The sequence below is a fragment of the Dasypus novemcinctus genome, chromosome 13 (genome assembly GCF_030445035.2).
Source record: "Dasypus novemcinctus isolate mDasNov1 chromosome 13, mDasNov1.1.hap2, whole genome shotgun sequence".
Classification (NCBI taxonomy): domain Eukaryota; kingdom Metazoa; phylum Chordata; class Mammalia; order Cingulata; family Dasypodidae; genus Dasypus; species Dasypus novemcinctus.
In genome coordinates, this window is record NC_080685.1 from 24,544,159 (window position 1) to 24,556,629 (window position 12,471).

The 12,471-nt window shown below is 39.4% G+C and overlaps 1 protein-coding gene across 4 annotated transcripts in view; it reads left to right on the forward strand.

The window, feature by feature from the left end:
• The window catches only part of RPRD2 (regulation of nuclear pre-mRNA domain containing 2), a 113,246-nt gene that overhangs the window by 41,658 nt on the left and 59,117 nt on the right, over positions 1-12,471 (forward strand). The gene's annotated exons all lie outside the window — the stretch shown is intronic.

The following is a 12,471-nucleotide window of genomic DNA, read 5'->3' on the forward strand; positions in this document are numbered from 1 at the left end:
ATGTAAATTAATTTCTTTTGTGAGAGTTTCAGGCATTATTTCCTCAAATATGCTTTCTGCCCCCCCCCCTTTTTTTTTTTTAAATTTCTTTCTTTCTTTCTCTCCCCTCCCCACCCCCCACCCCGGTTGTCTGTTCTCTGTGTCTATTTGCTGTGTCTTTGTCCGCTTCTGTTGTTGTCAGCGGCACAGAAATCTGTGTTTCTTTTTGTTGCGACATCTTGTTGTGTCAGCTCTCCGTGTGTGCGGCACCATTCCTGGGCAGGCTGCACTTTTTTTCACGCTGGGCGGCTCTCCTTACAGGGCCCACTCCTTGTGCATGGGGCTCCCCTATGCGGGGGACACCCTGCGTGGCAGGGCACTCCTTGCGCGCATCAGCACTGTGCGTGGGCCAGCTCCACACAGTTCAAGGAGGCCTGGAATTTGAACCGTGGACCTCCCACGTGATAGACGGGTGACCTAACCACTGGGCCAAGTCTGCTTCCCCCTCCTTATATCATTTAATATATACTAGCTTAGATGGGAAGTTAGGGGAAAACAACTAGTGTTTGTAAAGATTTGACTTGCACATACCAGGTACTATAAAACAGATCTTTTACATATATTATTTATTCCTTCCAAAAGCCTTTGGAGGTATTAGCCTCCAAAGAAATATGGGAAAATAAGGGAAAATAAGGCTGAGATTTATATAATTTTCGTCATGGTCCTGACCCAATTGGTTACTGATTTTTGAAATTCTCTTCTGAATTCTTTCATAGATAGCCAATAATTAACATATTATATATTTTTCTCAACATTCACACCCAATATTAGAAACACATGAACACACATGCAGCCATGTGGGAATCTTTTTTATTTTGCAACATTTTGGCTAAGTTAAATTTTCATCTATGCAAATTTTTCTTGGACTAAGAGCATCCCTCCATGCCCATAGTATAGACCTAAATCTTTTTTTGAGATAGCAGTGCTCGAAATTGAACCTGGGACATTGTATGTGGGAAATAGGCACTCAACTACTTGAGATACATCCTCTTTACAAATATATGTGATTTTTTTTTTTAATTTTTAATTCTGGGGCTTGACTTGTTAACTAAGCTCATCTCTGTAAGTCTATAGAGTCTAGAAACACCTTTCCCAAGGTTCTTTTATAAAAACAATTACTCTTTCAAGTTTGTCCTTGATACTAAATAAAGTCATTTGTCCCAACTTAGGGTGCTAAGGATAGTCCTGCTTCAATTACACATATCAGAATTTTCATTCCTTTCATTGGATGGTATGCTGAAAATAAGAAAGAAAGAAAATGGACCCAGACAGACATGAATTCAAATTCAAGCTCAATAACTATTAGGGGGAGGGAAGCGGACTTGGCTCAATGAATAGAGTCCACCTACCACATGGGAGGTCCAGGGTTCATACCCAGGGCCGCCTGACCTGTGTGATGAGCTGGCCCACGCACAACACTGATGTGTGCAAGGAGTGCCCTGCCACACAGGAGTGTCCCCCACGTAGGGGAGCCCCAAGCGCAAGAAGCACGCCCCATAAGGAGAGCCTCCCTGCGCAAAAGAAAATCCAGCCTGTCCAGGAGTGGCACCGCACACACACACACAGAGCTGACGCAGCAAAGTGACTCAACAAAAAGAGACACAGATTCCTGGTGCCGCTGACAAGAATATAAGCGGACACAGAAGAACACACAACAAATGGATAGAGACAGCAGACAACTGGGGGGTAGAGAGGAAGGGGAGAGGAATAAATAAAAATAAATCTTTAAAACAATAAAACAAACCAAAAAAATAACTAATCGGGGGGACCAGATGTAGCTCAGTGGTTGAACGCCTGCTTCCAATGTATGAGGTCCTGGTGGATAGGAATAAAGGATTTCCTTCTTCACATCCAATATCATTGCTTGGTATTTCTAGGCCACCCTAGAATATTTGATGGTAATTGATAGGAGAGAAAAGCAGAAAATTTTGGCTCATGGGAGACAAATGAGGCCTGAGTGGGGGTGATTTTAGGAGGGAAGCTTTGGTTATTATTCATTTATCTTGGATATTTATTTTGTACTTGTCCAATACTTGTATTGAGGTACACAGCTATTGTGCTCAAAGAACTCATGGTTTGGAAGGGAGATGTTTACAAATTAAGTATCTTTAACTAAATAAAAAGTACAGGGAAACGGACTTTGGCCCAGTGGTTAGGGCGTCCGTCTACCACATGGGAGGCCGGCGGTTCAAGCCCCGGGCCTCCTTGACCCGTGTGGAGCTGGCCCATGTGCAGTGCTGATGCGCGCAAGGAGTGCCGTGCCACACAGGGGTGTCCCCCGCGTAGGGGAGCCCCACGCGCAAGGAGTGCACCCATAAGGAGAGCCGCCCAGCGCGAAGGAGGGAGCAGCCTGCCGAGGAATGGCGCCGCCCACACTTCCCGTGCCGCTGACGACAACAGAAGCGGACAAAGAAACAAGACGCAGCAAAAAGACACAGAAAACAGACAACTGGGGGAGGGGAGGGGAATTAAATAAATAAAAATAAATCTTTAAAAAAATAAAAAATAAAAAAAATAAAAAGTACAATAAAATGCAAAAGATATTTTAGTTGTATCAAGGAATGGCATAAAATGTAGCAAAATAGGGCTATTTGCTTTTTACTTTTTTTATTTTTAGAATTTTCGAAGCTGCTTAAGTAAAGAAATTTTAATAAGCACATTTTCCAGCTGTCAAAATGGGAGTTAATGCCTAATAGGTGCAGAGTTTCTGTCTGAGAGGGTAGGAAAGTTTGGGTAATGAATGGGGTGGTGATGGGAGGGCAACGCTGGAAATGTAAATAACAGCACTGAGTTGTATATTTGAAAGTGGTTAAAATGGGAAATTTTAGGTTATATATGTTAGCAGAATAAAAATCCTTTTTTTTTTTAAGATTTATTTTTTATTTAGTCCTTCCCTGTCATTCCCCCACCCCCACCCCCATTGTCTGCTCTCTGTGTCCATTCGCTGTTTGTTCTTCTGTTGTTGGCTTGGATTCTTGTCAGCGGGACCCGGAATCTGTGTCTCTTTTTGTTGCATCATCTTGCTGCATCAGCTCTCCATGTGTGCAGCACCATTCCTGGCTGGGCAGCTTTCCTTACGGGGCACACTCCTTGTGCATGGGGCTCCCCTATGTGGGGAACACCCCTGCATGGCACAGCACTCCTTGTGCGCATCAGCACTTCACGTGGGCCAGCTTATCACACGGGTCAAGGAGGCTGTGGATTTGAACCTTGGACCTCCCATGTGGTAGGCGGATACCCTATCTGTTGGGCCAAATCCGCTTCCCAGAATAAAAATTTTGATGAACCGTAGAACTGTGTAACACAAACAGTGAGCCCCATTGTAAACTGTGGACTACAGTTAATAGTATAATTATAATAATTCATCAATTGTAACAAAACTACCACACTAATTCAAAGTGTTAATAGGGGAAACTATGTGTGAGGAACCTACTAGAGGATTCTGTACTTTCTGCAGAAACCTACAATTTCTCTAATAATTAAAAAAAAAAATAGTATGACATTCTTACACATGCTACAGCATGGATGAACCTCAAAAACATGATGCTTAGTAAAAGAAGCCAGACACAAAAGACCACCTGTTCTCTGATTCCATTGATAGGAAATGTCCAGAACAGGCAAATCCACTGAAACAGAAAGTAAATCTGTGGTTGCCAGGGACTAGGGTAGAGGAATGGTGGTGACTGCTAATGGGTGCAGGTTTCTTCTTGGGGTAATGAGAATGTTCTGGAACTAGCCAGGTGGTTAGTAGCACAATATATTGAATATGCGAAAAACCATTAAATCGTACACCCCAAGAGGGTGAATTTTGTGGCTTGTGAAATACATCTTAATTTTTTAAAGTATCAAGCCAGGTCCCAACACTTAGAGAAATAGAAGACTGAAGAGTTTAAAACAGAGAGGGCCCAGGTTCAAATCCCTCCCCACTATCACTGCCAGAGCAGTGCCCTTGTTGCTCTTTGCCTCGGTTTTCCCATCTATGACATGGGCCCCTTGATGGGGTTTTCGGCACTTAACTGTCTCCCACGGCCCAGGTTTTTTTGCTTCTTCTGGGTGGAAGATCATAAGGTATGGATTCCCTGCTTGCTCAGGTGCAAAGTTGGATGCAGCTGCTGCTGTGCTCACTGCTGATGGGCACCACGTGGATTTCATCTGCTGTTTAGACTGTTTGAGAAAAGGTGGCTTGTGGCTGTGCTGCTAAAATGAGCTGCCATGGTTATGAGTCTCCTGGGGCCGCTGCAACAAAGAACACAGACTGGGTAGCTTAAAACAGCAGAAGCTTATTCTCTTAAGTTTCTGGAGGTCAGAAGTCTGAAATCAAAGGGTCAGCAGGACCGTGTTCACTTGAAAACCTGCAGGGAAGGCCCCTTCCGCCTTTTCCCAGCCTGTGTACCCTCCTTGACTTGCTGCTGCCCCCCCTCACTTCTGCGCCTCTCTGCTGCTGTCTTCGCGGGCTCTTCCTCTGTGTGTCTGTTCACATCTCTCTCTGTCTCCCTTTCATGAGGACACTTGTAATCCTATTTAGGGAACCACCAGATAGCTACAGTAATCACCCCAGTCTCAAGACCCTTAACATAATCACATCTACAAAGACCCTTTTTCCAAATAAGATCCCATTGCAGGTTCCAGGGATTAGGGTTAGATGCCTTTGGGGACCATGATTCGGCCTGCTACACAGTCACACATCAAGCTAATTGCTTTATAAGTTTTAATGTATTATTTTGAATAATACATGACCAAGTCACATTTACAAAACATGTAAAATACAAGTTGAATTTCTCTATCATGACTATCCCTGTTTCTCGATCCCTTGATTTCCTTCCTTACAGTTATCACTGTTACTTCCCAGAGGTAATGTCTATGAATATAAAGTATATATTTGTTTGCAATTTTTTTCACATGTGCTTAGCATACTAGATCCGTTGTATCTTATGTTTTTTACTTTGTATCTTGAATATAGTTTCAAATGAATGAATTTCTGTGTTGTGTGCAGAAATCAGTTATTAAAAGGTTTGTTACACTCTTGATGAGGAAATGAAGCAAGGTAGTGACAGAAGGTATAAGAGTGAATTAGAGGCAATGGACTTGGCCCAGTGGTTAGGGCGTCCGTCTACCACATAGGAGGTCCACGGTTCAAACCCCGGGCCTCCTTGACCCGTGTGGAGCTGGCCCACGTGCAGTGCTGATGCGCGCAAGGAGTGCCCTGCCATTCAGGGGTTTCCCCGCGTAGGGGAGCCCCACGTGCAAGGAGTGCGCCCCGTAGGGAGAGCCGCCCTGCGCGAAAGAAAGTGCAGCCTGCCCAGGAATGGTGCTGCACACACGGAGAACTGACAAAACAAGATGACGCAACAAAAAGAAACACAGCTTCCTGTGCCACTGACAACAATAGAAGTGGACAGAGAAGACGCAGCAAATAGAGCAGACAACCGGGGTAGAGGGGCAAGGGAGAGAAGTAAATAAATAAATAAATCTTTTTTAAAAAAAGAATGAATTAGAAATTCTATATTCAGTCAACTCTAACATGCACATTTTTCCCACATTTTAACATTTGAAAGCAGTGTGTGTATCTTAGGACAGTTGATGGTTTCATTCAATTAGTTGGGAGTACTTTTTTCTTAAATTAGAGAAGTTACAGGTTCAGAAAAGTTATGCATAAAATACAGAGTTCCCACATACCATCCTTTTTTTTTAAAAAAGATTTATTTCTTTCTCTCCCCTTGCCCGCCACCCCCCCCACACCCTCTCTTGTCTGCTCTCTTGTGTCCATTCACTCTGTGTTCTTCTGTGTCCGCTTGCATTCTCCGTGGCACCGGGAATCTGTGTCTCCTTTTTTGTTGCGTCATCGTGCTGCATCAGCTCTCCACGTGCACAGCATCACCCCTGGGCGGGCTGTGTTTTTCACACAGGCAGCTCTCCTTGCTGGGTGCATTCCTTACGCTTGGGACTCCCCTACGCGGGGGACACCCTTGTGGCATGGAACTCCTTGTGTGCGGCAGCACTGTGCTTGGGCCAGCTCACCACACAGGCCAGGAGGCCCTGGGTTTGAATCTTGGACCTCCTATATGGTAGGCGGGTGCTCTATCAGTTGAGCCTCATCTGCTTTCCCCATTCTATTATTAGCACCTTCCATTAGAATGGTACCTTTGTTACAATTCATGAAAAAACATTTTTATAATTGTACTATTAACTATAGTCAGTTGTTTTCATTAGGGTTTGCTGTTTGTGTTGTACAGTTCTGTTTTTAAAAAATTTCTATTATACAACCTAAAATTTCACCCTTTTAGCCACATTCAGGTTTATTATTGAGTGTTCTTAATTAGGTTCACGATGTCGGGGCTACCATCACCACCATCCGTTACCAAAACTTTTCCATGAACTCAGTATAAGCTCTGTACAATTAAGAAAAATATGGAATGCTTCATGAATTTGCAGGGCACACTTTTTTTTTTTTTTGCTTCTTTTTTTTTTTGTATCATTCCAGTTTTAGTATATGTACTGCCAATGTGAGCACAGGAGTACTCATTAAATTTCTTGGTGGTACATAAAATGGTGCATGTCATAAATGATGGTATCTTGAATTTAGTGAAATAAGGCAGTGGGATTGATAGCACTTCAATATAGAAAATAAAGGGGAAAGAAGTCAAGGTTAAATGTGCCTTTTAGTATTTGGTTTTCTTCATTTTTAGTGCATAAAGTTTTTCTTTTTCTGCATGATCTTCATACTTGATTAATGGTTACTTTTATTTTGTGAATTTAATAAACCAACTCCCCTATTTTTGATAGTTAGGTTCTAATTTTCTTTGGTTGTTATGGATAATTGGTACACTGAAACATTTCATAATTAGCTCCTTTTGCTTTTATTGAATTATTCCTTTGACTCAGGTATCAGGAAAATGGTATTCTGGATTTTAGGATGATGCTTATTATCATCAATCAATAGCGTACTTACCATACAAAGTTTATTTATAAGATCATTATTAGTATGATCTTTAATCTTCACAATATCCGCAATGAGGTAGTTTTTATTCCCATTTTAAGACAGGGAAATTAAAGTACCTGGATGTTAACGAACTCACTCATGATCATATAGCTAGTTAGTGGAGTAGTGGGAAATTCAGTTCCAGGACCCATGTTCTTAACCACTCCACTATTAGTTTATACCTAAACATATAATATCTTTCTTTGTGGGAAAGATAAGAATTGGGAATGTTTTTTGGTTCTTTTAGTTTTCTGTTCAAAATTTGGGAAAGTTTGGGTTTAGTTGATTTCTAGATAATTGTATATAGCAATGTTTAATGAATATTGTGAGTAATAGATTATTTAAGGAACAGCTAGATTGATACTTTACAAATGCAAATAGACTACTTTGAAATTTTTAGTTTAATGTGGCTCTATCAGTGTACATTCAAGTCATTTTTCTCTTGACTTAGGTTCTAAAATTAGTACATAAAAGATTAGCACTGAAAATACTTGAAATTGCTCTTTAATTATAATCATGATTTTTGAAAATAATCTTGTACAGAAATATATATGTATGATACATGCTGTAATATAATTCCCGAGGGTGAATCATACTCAGAAATTAGTTGAATGTTTTGTGGCTTCATTGGGATTTTTCTATTTGTAGAGTCATATCATCTGCAAATCAAGATTGTTTTACTTTTTCCTTTCCAGTTAGAATACTTTTTATTTCTTTTTCTTGCCTGATTGCTCTAGCTAGGACTTCCAATATGATGTTGAATAGTAGAAGTGCAAGCAGATCTCCTTTTTTGCCTGATCTTTGGAGGAGAGCTTTCAGTCTTTCAATTTGAATATGTTGTTATTGTGGGTAACAGTTTTATTTTGAAGGTTTGAAGCTTAAAATCATTACCTTCCTTTCCTCTCCCTCTCCCTTCTCAGTAATGATAAGAGGGTCGCATGCTTAACTCCTTGTTGACAAATTGCTGTTGTGAGAACACTCATTTTATATCTAGATTAACTTCTGCAATAGCCCCTGAAAGACCTAACTGTACCTTATATGAGTTCTAGCCCCTACATGTTCTATACAATTACACAGAAGCCTGCTGACTTATGAGATTATTAACTAAACTGAATAGAGGGCTACTTTTTTGTCGTTGTTGTTCCATTTTCTTCTTTTCCTTGTATTTTCCTTCTCTTTTTCCCTAATTTATTCATTGAAGAAATAGCTATTTAATATGCCAGGCATTGTCCTAGAGGCTGAGGATTCAACAGTAAATCAAACTGAAAAAAATTTGTGCTCCTTTTGAGGGAGACAGGCAAAAAAAAATAAATCAAGTAAATTTTGTAGTATATTGCGAAGTTATAAGTGTTATGTGGGGAAAGCAAGTAAGCAAAGGGAATAGGGATATTGTTGACTTGATGTTGCAATTTAAAATAAGGTAAGCTTTTTTTAATAGGGTAAGCTTCATTGACAAAGTGACATTTGGGTAAAGATTTCAAGGTGATAAGAGAGTGATCCAGGGAACAGCAAGCTTTAAAGGACACTGAGATGGATCCAGTTATGTTCGAGAGGGATAGCAAGGTGGCCAGTGTGGCTAGAATAGAAGAAGCAATGATGAGATGAACTAAGATAAGGTAGTGCCAGATTGGTTAGGACTTACAGATATTGTGTAAGGACTTTGATCTTTACTCTGTGTGAGAAGGGGAACCATTATTGGAAGGATTTAAGCAGAGAAGTAATATTATCTGATTTATGTTTTTAAAGGCTTATTCTCTCCTGAGTTGGGATTAGAATGAAGTGGGGCAAATGATAGAAACAGGGAGGCCACTTTGGAGGCTACAACAATAATTCAAGCAAAAGATTATTGTGATGTAGACCAGGAGGCTATGGTGAAGGTGGTAAGTAGTTGGAGTCTATGTATATTTTTTAACTTGTTTTGAAATAATTTCAAATTTAAAGAGAAGTTGGAAGAATATCACAAAGACCTCTTGTATACTCTTTACCCAGATTCCCTAGTTATTAGCATTTTACTTTATTTTTCCCTCTCTTCTTCTCTCTCTACACTTAATATATGCATACTTTTTTTTCCTAAACTCTCTGAGAATATGTTGCAGATTGATGCCCTTACTACTTCAGTGTCTCTTTCCTAAAAACAAGGATATTCAACTTATGCGGTGTTTTGAAACCGCTAAAGGCCACTAAAATCAGGAAATTATTGATACAATACTACCATTGGATCTGCAAACCTTAGTTGAATTTTGAAGAATTACATGTTGCATAGTTGTCATGTCTTTTTAGTTTTCTTCAGTCTGGAGTAATTTGCCAGTCTTCCCTTGTTTTTCATGAATTTGACATTTTGGCAGTGTAACTTGGCCAATAACTTGTAGAATATCCCTAAATTTGCATTTATCTGATGTATCCTTATGATTAGATTCAGGTTATATAGTTTTGGACAAGAATACCACAGAAATCATGTTGTGTTCTTCAGGCAATCTATGAAATGTCAGTCTGTCCCATTACTGATGATATTAACTTTGATCACTTGGTTAAGATACTTTTTGCCAGATTTCTTCATTGTAAAGTGAGAGTATTTTGTGGGGAGATAGTTTGAGATTATATCACTATCCTCCTGATGCTCTTTAAACCTTAACTCACTAGCTTTAACATCCATTGATGAGAGTTGCATGAATCAGTTTTTACTGTGAGGGTTGCCAAATGCTGATTTTCTAATTCCATCATTCCTTCTACATTCATTATTTGGTATTTGATCTGAGGTAGGGCTTTCCCCCACTATTATTATTTTTTTAAGGAAGTACTGGGGATTGAACCCAGGACTTCATACATGGGAAAGAGACACTTAATCACTGAGCCATAACTATTCCCCAGTGAGAGTTTAGGTTTTTTCCTTTGTTTGTTTGTAGGAGGTGCCGGGGATTGAACCCAGGACTTCTATATGGGAAGCCAGTGCTCAACCATTTGAGCTACATCTGCTCCCTTTCCTAGTATTATTTTGACACTTAAATTCAGATCATTAGAGGAGGCCAGGGTGTTTGGGATTTTTCTAATAAGCTATGAGAAATCATAATAAATGGCTAATATTTGTGTATTAGAAGATCAGTTTGGCAATGATGTAGAGAGTGAATCTGAGGGGACCGAATCTAGAGTTAATAACCAGTTAGGAGGATCTTGTGTTAGTAATCTAAGTCAAAGATAATGAAGCTCAGCAAAGAGCCAGTAGCAGGAATAGTGGGAGAAGAAGGGACAAATTTGAGAAATAATTGGATAAAATTGGCTGGAGATTTATTAAATGGGGGTAAGGGTAGGATGAGTAGGAGGAGTCAAGAGGATTGTTAAATTTCTAGCTACAGTAACTAACTACAAGAGTAATAATAGCTGGAAGAGAAGAAAGATGATTAAGTAAATATTGGAAAATCAAACTCAAGGTGCCTCTGGGATTTAAAGTGGATTTGTGCGTAACTGGTAAAGAGAAATCTAGGCCTGATGTCTATGGATTTGGGAGTCATTGATACATAGGTAGTTGAAGCTGTGGAAGTGGATAATTACATTGATAGCATTTCATTTTCTGTGTAGTAGGCACTGTGCTTAAATGCTTTATATGCATTATCTCATTTAATTCTTCTAACAACTCTGTGAGGTTGTCATTTTACAAAGGAGGAAAATGACATACTGAAGAATCATGTGTAAGGCCACATAGCTAATAAAAGTCAGAGCCAGGAATGGAATAAACTATCTAGTTTAAAGTGTGAAATTTTAAAACACTATGTTGTAAGTGAATAAGAGGGTGTGCTTAAGTAGAGAACCTGGGAAGCAGGAACATTTAAAGGAGGGTGATCACAAACCACCTGTACATGATTGTGGAGGAGCAACCAGAGAGGTAGGAGAATGGTTATGACAGAAGCAGAAAGAGAAATTGATATAATGGATTATTCTATATGCCAAAAAAATGACCACAAAGAAATAACATTTTAATATATCTCTTTTGGGTAATAAGTTGGAATTTATTGGTAATCTTTGCAGTTGCTATTTTGAGTGGAGTAATGACAACATAAATGAAATAGAATAATTTATAGAAAGCTCCTAGCATATAATAGATTGCATGTGTTAAGTGCAAAAAAAAAAAAAGGTTCCTATATTTGTGAGATATAGTGGGTGTTAAAGAGAGTGAGTATGCAAAGCTCCCTCAGATCCTTGAATCTGAAAGATCTTAACTGAAGGCAAGGAAGGAAAGGGGCATGACCAGAGGGGAACCTATGGTGGTCACAGGAATTCTTATTTAATATGGAAGAGATATGTATTATAAATGTGTTTAGAGAGTGCACCTGAAGGAAGGAGTAGGTTAAAATTACAGGGAAAAGCAAGAATAGTTAATGGATTATAATATTTCCAAAGGAGGGACGAGGGACTAGGAAATAGTACATGGTAGAGGGATTAGATTTCTGTTTAGCAGTAGGAGTAATATTTTTTATTTAAATAGGCAAATTGATCCAGATGAGTTTAAACATGGATATATATATATTTTTAATTAGGCCAGAAAAAGAATTTATTGGGAAATGGGGAACAGAGCTTGCTGAGAAATGGGAGAGAAGAATGGAAATATGCACTAAGATTTGTTGCCGGCTCTCTGCGGGCCTTTGGTTTGGATATATTTTTTGAAAGAAGATAATTTGTATCTAATGATTTCTGCTTTCTCTGTGAAATAACATATAAACTTGTCTCCTGAGACTGAGGAGGGATATGGTAAAATGGGGGACTTGATAAGAGTGGTAAAAATTTGCCATAGCTGTTAAACAGCAAATGGGAGAGGGTACTGCTGATTAAGAACTTGTAGAAGATCTATAGCACTGAGGGCTTAATTGACAGGAGATTATGAATTTATATGGTTTCAATCCTCTATGTAAATAGAAAGCTAAACTGAGGTTGTTAGGATTTTGATAAGAGAGTGATTTAAATAGTAGATTAAAGAGTCTGGAACTGATAAAGAATTGAATACTAGAAGACACTGTAGAAAATAAAAGAACTGAGATCTTGATAAAATTGAAGAGCAAGTATAATGGGAGTCAGAGGTGGTCACAGATGGGTATTTAAAAATATTTGAAGGAGTGGTTCTTGGAGTCACTGAATTTGAGGTCATGAAACTGAGAGTGGATAATGTGTTGGATCATCCATATGGACATTGAAGTTGCCCAGGATAATAATGAAACTCGGGATGGCTTTGCTCAAGATGGTAAATTGATTGGGGCCTTACCATAGGGCCTTGGAAAAGCTTAACCCATATGTGCCCATGGGATCACGTTACTTATTTCCCAGGACCCCCACCTAGTGGTGAAAGTAGGACCAGAAGCCCCTTTCTAGTAGGTGTGGGAGGACTTAGGCATCTTTGAGTGTTGTCTGCTTTGGTTGATGAAAAAAAGTCTATCAACAATAATGATGATGATGCTCTTTTAATATGG